General features: G+C 36.7%; 1 protein-coding gene across 2 annotated transcripts in view; it reads left to right on the top strand.

Moving 5' to 3' along the window:
• The first annotated feature begins 2,591 nt into the window (after window positions 1-2,591).
• LOC126274965 (ester hydrolase C11orf54 homolog) overlaps window positions 2,592-7,988 on the top strand; it is a 110,054-nt gene continuing 104,657 nt past the window's right edge. Inside the window, exon 1 of one of the 2 annotated variants that reach the window (XM_049977161.1) lies at window positions 2,592-3,519. The gene's annotated coding sequence lies outside the window, so the exon portion shown is untranslated. The remainder of the gene's footprint in view (window positions 3,520-7,988) is intronic. The other variant, XM_049977158.1, reaches the window with a different exon arrangement.

Here is a 7,988-nt window from a genome sequence, read left to right as displayed (position 1 = left end):
AACAGGAATGTACCTACAGGTTTTGCATGGGAGGGGGGGGGGTCCAACATTATCATTTAGGAAGGTAAACCTGTCTTTGCCCACCACATAAAAGGGTTTTGCTGTTAGCACCAATAGAGTCAACCAAGCAGAAATTAAAAAAAACCCACAAATACGTTAGCGTCCATATTAAATGAGGGTAAAACTGTAGAGAAACATTAATTGATCGAAGTGTCTTTAAATAAAATTTATGTATTATAGCTGTGGAGGTATTTATTTGTGAAAAATCAACTAACTGGAAGCTAACATTGGAGGCAATTATATTATTATATTAGTCTTTGTATTTAAATTGTGACACTTTGCCATTTTGCCGTAACTTCAGGTCATAAGTTAACTTAAAAAAAAACATTAGTTACTTTAATTTAAAGTATTATATTTAGCCTTTTACGTCTTGCTGATAATAATTTCTTCACAATCTAGTTGCACCAACAGGGGTGCCAAATTTTTTAATCTGCCACTGTTTGTCACATTTACTTTTCAGCCAATGAATAGTCACCATTTTTGCTGGTAAAAAAAGCTACTTCAACATGGACAAAGTTGCAACCATTATTCAATATTAAACTTCATAAAATTATATCACACTCTACAGTCTCAGTGATCGTAGTTTCAAGATCAGGTATCACAAAAAGAGAGCTGCAAAACAATCACACGCTTTCTATGTTTGTATTGGCCATGGAAAAATTATTCTAGAAAAAGTATAAGAAACTTTCAATAAGTGGCTGAATAATTCTGTAAGTTGAGATTTACGCTGCCAATACATGTGCGTGCAACCACATGAAATTTCATTAACATCAGACTAACACGTTTCAAGAGTTTTGAAGTGAGTAGTTCCTAGGGAAAACGCCCATTATATGGGCAATTGTTACTATAAATGAAAATAGAAAATATTTATCAAAACTTATAACCACATTCTCTCATATAATAGCCTAACACAGAATTAAACTAGAAAACATTGGTATAACGTATTTTGCGATAGGCCCATTTGTTCACTTGTAATTAAATGTTAAACTAGATGTATCTTCTTTATTTTTTACAAAACTGCGGCTCAAAATCATATAACCCTTTTTATAATGATAAATAGGAGACTCACCCTTCTTTGCTTCATCCTCAGTTTTTCCAGATGATCCCGCTTCTTCATACTGGGATTCCGCATCACGTGGTGACATGCCACTCTCTTTTGAAACAAGTGCATCAGAATTCTGTGTCTCTTTTTTTTAGGAAAAAAAAGAAGGGATTTCTGTCTTGACCATTTCATAGTTGTTTTCTTTTCCAAGCACGACTCTTTTTTAGCAGCTAAACACACACACACACGCACAATTTAAACTTGCTTAACACGCGACGCCCGAAACTTTGTCACACTAATTGTGACTGTCCAAACGGAAGCGACAGAACACACTGGATTGGTTCCGTTCTGTGTTGCCAGCCAAAAATAAGTTAATTCCGCTACGAGCACATCCAAATTCCACTAAAGTTTCAAATGTAATTTATGATATAGTCTACATAATTCCTGACGATATACTGGCTAAACAAATAATTTAATCTATAAACAAATACATTCCAAATCTTTCCAGCTGGGGCATTTAACGATCAGCGACAGCTAGGACGACAGTGTCCAGTGATGGACCTGAATATCGTGCTTCATTCAAATAATTGCCATTAATATAGTAATTGTAGTTTGATGCGACAGGTAATTTTCCTCTTTATATGGAATCTGAACTGGCTAAGACGTAATGAGTTAATTTTCAAGGGTTTTTTTAGCATTTTGTGTCTGAAACGTTTCAATGTTTATTAAAATCACAGTGAAATGTATGAATTTGTTGATGCAGCAATATTTTGATCACCTTCAGTTCTCAGATAATAATTGATACGTTTTTCAAACTTATGGAAATGTTCCTCTGTAATTGTGTACGAAATATAATAATGATCAGTAACGGTTCTTGTTTTGGATGTCTAGTCATACTTTCAACAAGTCACTTAACGTTTCTGCAAGTAGCTAAATAAGTCTTTTAGTTTTAATGTCTATCATCATGGAGAAAGCCTGTTCGGTATCTGAATTCCCGTGCATATATTACATGTTTAGTACTTGGCAGTGAAAATTTACGAAGGTTTTACATTTCGCCAAAGAAAGTTGAATTCCGCTACATTTTTAACAATTTCAGAGTTTTGCCGCTACGCCACGAAGGCGTAGGGGACTTCCACTACGGTTGGCAAGAGTGCACTTACTTCCGTTGCACACATAGTGAGGGTGGGGTGGACATCCCGCCGCAGGGCACAGCTATTTTTTACAGACTCATTCCTATTCCTCCATGGCTTTTCACTACGTCAACCAAGCGCAGTGCGCGACTTTTTGCAGCACGGGGTTTCAAAAGCGGGTATTCCTCTGATATTACCGTTTTTTGTGTAAACTAAGGAAGGTAGGGGGACCCACCCGGCCCCCCCCCCCCCTTTATAAAAGTCCGTGGTGAGAAAGGCGATAAATTTGGAGTGAATAAACACAAGCTTCATAATTCTTTTTATTGCAAATGAAAAGCGCAATAAACTTCCTTGCAACCAAACAAGTGAAAACATATGTGTATTATATTGATTAAAATTAAAAATATACGAAAGACCTGACCATTTCTTTGCTTACGTTCATGGCATCCGTAATTCACGGCTCATGTAGTAGTGTTAGTTACAGGTTTTTGATGTATAAAAAATAGTTTACCTTAGATCACGCTATCTGTTATCTAAGCTATTAGTTGCCCTCTGTGGCAGGCCGTATGTGCTATTCACACTTCATTAATCACGTTTTATTGACATTATCTTCCTTAAAAATACTTTGATAAAATCCTTGAAATGCTTCCCGTATGTCACTACAGCCAACGTAAATTACGCCACATAACGCAGTAAAAGAATGCAAAGTTCGGGCATGCGCACTGCTCGAGTTGCCCGAGTTCTACCACAGTCTAGCATGCTATAACACAAACAACGGCATCGGAAAGTCGCATGATAATTCCTGATTAATGTTGAGAACATTCTCTACTCGAAAATATTCATTCCTTCATGTTAACGCTGCAATTTATTTTAGTAAATATCCTATGCGTGAGCCAATAAAGTTCAATTACAGTATCGGTTTCGAATAACTATTCGGTGATTTCGGGCTGGGTTACTTTCCTGAGTTCGCTTCCACACCTGGCAACAGGCTCCAGTCTACTGTAACGTCAACCTCGCGTATACGCTTTATGGAAAATTTTTGCTGGTTTACGTGACTGGTGGAGTAACGCGGTGAGCGTTTGCTTTCGTTTGAATAGCAATTTTGTCAATTGGGTTATTGGTGAAAACGTGAAACACTATTCCTAAAATTTGATAAGGGATATTTCGTGAGAAGACAAGACTGTAGAAAGTATTGCTTTAAAGTATTTGTCAGCGTTAGGTAATGTTGCAATAGTATCCGGAAGAGCGTTGAATGTATGACACGTCGTTTACTACTGTGAGAATACGGTTGGTGTTTATTTTTCTACGAATGAACGTACTTAAGTGGTAATAGGATTTAAATGACGTTATACTATTTGAAATGTACAAAATAATGGTTTTCCACAGTAAATAAGAAAATGTAATCCAACATCGTCATTATGTAACCAACTGTCATTTCGTAGAAAATTAACACAGTAAGAAAGCTTTCAATCAATAGGAAATAGCAGTGTCACTGCTTGTAACATTTCTGTCAGATGACAGGTAGATCTACATTTTTCCTTTCCAAACACTAAATGAAGATGAATGCTATATAAATTGTAAGTGCTGTTGGTTTGAGATGGGTAACTATTCAAGACCTAGACTCATGTGTTATCGAAAACAAAAAGTCTTAAGTCCAGCGATGTATGAGCAATATTGGAATACAGTGTTAGGTAGCTATAATATGTGCAGCAACAAAATTGAGTTTGTTATGTGTATGAATGTAATGTTCGATTGTATAGGAAGGAAAACAAAATACTTGGTGTTGAATAAAGGATAAATACTATCATTGTTGTTATTACTGTTATTTGGCAGATTGCAGAGACCAGTGTAAGGATGCTTCAGTATTTAGAGCATAGTCCCCTGATAATAGAGTAAGGTATGAATGGACCCTTCATATATTGACAGCCCTCATGATTGCCTCTGTACTTAGTAATTTATTTGTCAAAGGGCAGTTATTAAATATTAAAAACTCCATCAGCATAGAACGATAAAACCATAAGATGTGTATATTGGGTATATGAATACACACATGTTGAAAGAACAGTACAGTTAGATGGCCGTTGCCTTATTGGAGGAACTATTCTGCTATTTGTAAGAAGTGATTTATAAAAACATAGAAAAAGCTAAATCAGGATCGCCAGACAGAGCACAAGTTTTCATCCTTCCAAATCTGATACCTGTGTTGTAACAAGTGCACTATCTCAATCGGTTATACCTAATAGACAGTTCTCTTACATTTTCACATACTTTGAACAAGTTAGCATGTTAACAAAAAGATAAACACTGTTTAGTATTCACCCATTTCTACTACACACAATTCCATACACTTCAGGACCATGTTTGTACTACACATACAGCATCCCCTTGTGATGAGTGAGATGTTGAACTTTGAAATTTTTTTTTTTTTTTTTTTTTTTTGAGATGTTATTAGCCTTAAGCTGAGGTAATATGTTAGTATTATGCAATAGCAGTCAAAATTTTATTACAAAAGCCTATTCAGAATTGTTTAAATAGTTGTAATCTGTGTAATACTTAAGATGTATCCTTTGACTTCCATTTTGAATAATTATTTTCTAGTTATCATCTTGGGCAAATTATTATGCAGTTTTAATGTCTGATAGAAACTGCTGTTTTTTTGTTTGCTTTCATTGGCTAATGCAGCTTGGCCCATTTCCTATGAGCCTACTGCCACTAACATACACACACACACACGTCCTATAAGGACGGTGAAGGTGCGAGAAGAAAATCCAGGGGCATATGGAAGCATGTAGTGTGTCATTTTCCCGTGCTCTGTTTGTGAGTAGAGCAGGAAAGGGAATGACTGGCAATAGTACAAGATATCCTCTGCAATTCATCATATGGTGAATTGCAGAGTATGTTTGTAGGTGTATAGAGTGTACAGAACAATTTGTGAGACATATTGCATGCTTTATATGATATTAAGTGTATGTGTGTGCTAAATAAGAGAAAAAATTGGTTAGAAGTGTTCATGATGCAAACATAAATGGATGGACACACAAACAAAAATCAGTTATTCAGGAGAAAAATACAATTCACGATGGTATATATAACTAAGAAATACTTGTGGACAACACAGACACCTAAAAGAAAAATAGACGTTTGCACTTTGTGCTTCATGCAAATAAGACATACTTACAAAACTGGACACTCAAAAATGTGTTACTTTGTCATCTGTGCATTGTTAATTAGTCTGGAACTTCCTTCCTAATATAACAGAGAGGAATGTTTCTTAGTGGCAATCATAATAACTTTAATTTGTTAAAGAGGTTCACATTTAAATTAAAGGTATATTTGCTCATGTGAGAAGGTATAAAGGAATTAACGAATTATCTATTGAAGAAAGATATTAAAATTACTGCATATATGATTATGGAGAGAGCTGGTAGAATGGAAATAATTTAGGTGTAAAGGTAATGCATCACCTAACAGTAGAAGTATTGAGCCATTGACAGGAACATAAATGAGACTGAAAACTTTGCAAGCTTTTAGACAAATTGTTTTTTGAGCTAGAGTACAAGTGCACAAATACATATATATGTACATTTACAAACACATCTCTGTACAGCCATAATGTGCCAGGTGAATACACTATGCCAGGAATGCATTTTTACTGGAGTGTGGGGTTATGTAGTGTGGAGTGAGGCAGGGGACATAGGTGTGAGGAAGGGCCACAAGACAGTGGCTGAAGGCTGGGAGAGAGTCTGCAGGTGCACAGGAGGGAGAGGGAGCAGATAAATGGGATAGGAATGCAACATGGCCCTCGCACCTCTGAGTTCATGAGTGCATGGTAACAGTGAAGTGGAGTGGAAGGGGTGACAGAATAGTGCAAGGAGAGAGTGAGGCAGAGGGTACGAGTGCAGGAATGACTGAAATCAGGTCCTGGGGTAGGTTGTATTGGGTGTGGGACAGGGGGCTAGTGAACAAAGGAGGTGTTGCAAAGGTGATTCCCATTGAAATAGTTCAGAAACAGCTAGTGTTGGGAGGAGGGGGGGGGGGGGGGCAGAGGAAACAACAATCTAGATTTCCTGGTTTGCGGAGCAGTCATTGAACTTGAGCTTGTTGTGCTCAGCAGCATGTTTTGCCATTAAATGGTCAACTCTGCTCTTGGACACAGTTTGGAGGTGGCCATTCGCTACATGGGCAGCTAGTTTGTGGTCGTGTCCACATAAAATGCAGTGCAGAAATTACAGCGGACCTGATACGTTACAGGCCTGTGTACACATGGAGAGGGAACAATAGTATGAGCCTGTGACAAGACTGGAGTAGGATATGCTATGTAGGTGTATCAGAGAGGTATTGCATGTGAGTCTTTGATTTTTTTTTTTAATTGAAAGAGTGTGGAGTCACTTTATGGGATAAGTATAAATGCTTAGTTTTAACGTTAGTGAACACATTCTTTTTTAGCCCTACTGATGCAACTGCCGTTGGAAAAATAGTTTAAGAAAACTGGATACCAGTTTTTAAATAAAAGTGTAGTAGCAGTAATTGTTCAGAAGAAATGAATTTAAGTTGTTTCACTACCTGTCAGACATTTTATATTACTGGCCAAATTGTCAAAGATTTTTGTGGTGCTAACTAAACCTCGTTCTGAACTGTTGGTAGTTTTAGTAGTGGGAAGTAAAAGGCATTTATCCTTGTAGTGTTGTAGGTGTAGTTCCACAGTATGAGTGAGTTATGTGGAATATAAATTACACTGGGTACTAAGTACACGTGCTACTTTATTTCTCATTAATACACAGGTTACAAAGAACATTCAACATGTTAACAAGCTAAACACTGACTGCCACAGCCAAAGTGTTGACATCACTGGGTGTTTCCGAGGTCAACAATATGACTGTGGCCTCTGGGTAGTTATACAGTTCATTGAGTCCCTACATAGGCATGGACATCACCGTTCTTTTCAAATTGTGATGGATTATTTATGATGAATTTTGTTATCAAATATGTATATATTTTGAAAGTGCAGTTGAAATGCCAAACTCCTTGAAGAAGTATGTACGAGGATGACTACAAGTCAAAACCATATATTAATCTTATCATTCGCTTTTGTGCTGTCAGTACTTTCTTTACACTAAGTGTTGAGTTACCCCAGAAAATTATGCCATAAGGCATTTTTAAATGGAAATATTCAAAATTTGTTAGGAGGCTGATTCATTTGCCTCCAAGATTAGCACGTACATGAAGAGCAAAAGTAGCTGCGCGTAATTGTTTGAGCAGCTCAGTAATATGCTTCTTCCAGTTCGAGTTTTCATTAGTATGAACAGCCAAAATTTGGAGCATTCTATGCTCTTTACTGACTCCTTTACCTGTAAGAGCATTCTATTCCGTTTACTGACTCCTGTTCCTGTACTGTCAGTTGATGTATGACTTTTATTTGTTGTCAGAACTGAATGTAATATATTTTCTGAAAATTTAAGGAATTCCCATTTTCAGAGACAAATTTAGTAATTTTTGAAAAGCATCATTACAATTTCTTCAGTTGGTTCTCTCTAACTGACTGACAATCTAACCATATGCGGAAATTAACAAGAAATTAACAATGAACAAAGTTATTCCTGGAACTTTCGGTATTGCAGATGGAGAACAGCGACTTCTTGCCATGATATTTCAGCTGACAAACTTTCAGCCATCTTCCAGTGAGTGTTTTGCACTAGAGGTTGTTAATTCATGTTGCTACCTTTATACCAAAAATAGGCATGAAGATGCATGTGTGC

This window comes from Schistocerca gregaria, chromosome 1 (genome assembly GCF_023897955.1).
Source record: "Schistocerca gregaria isolate iqSchGreg1 chromosome 1, iqSchGreg1.2, whole genome shotgun sequence".
NCBI classification, from domain to species: Eukaryota; Metazoa; Arthropoda; class Insecta; order Orthoptera; family Acrididae; genus Schistocerca; species Schistocerca gregaria.
This window is presented reverse-complemented; position numbering and strand designations above follow the sequence as displayed.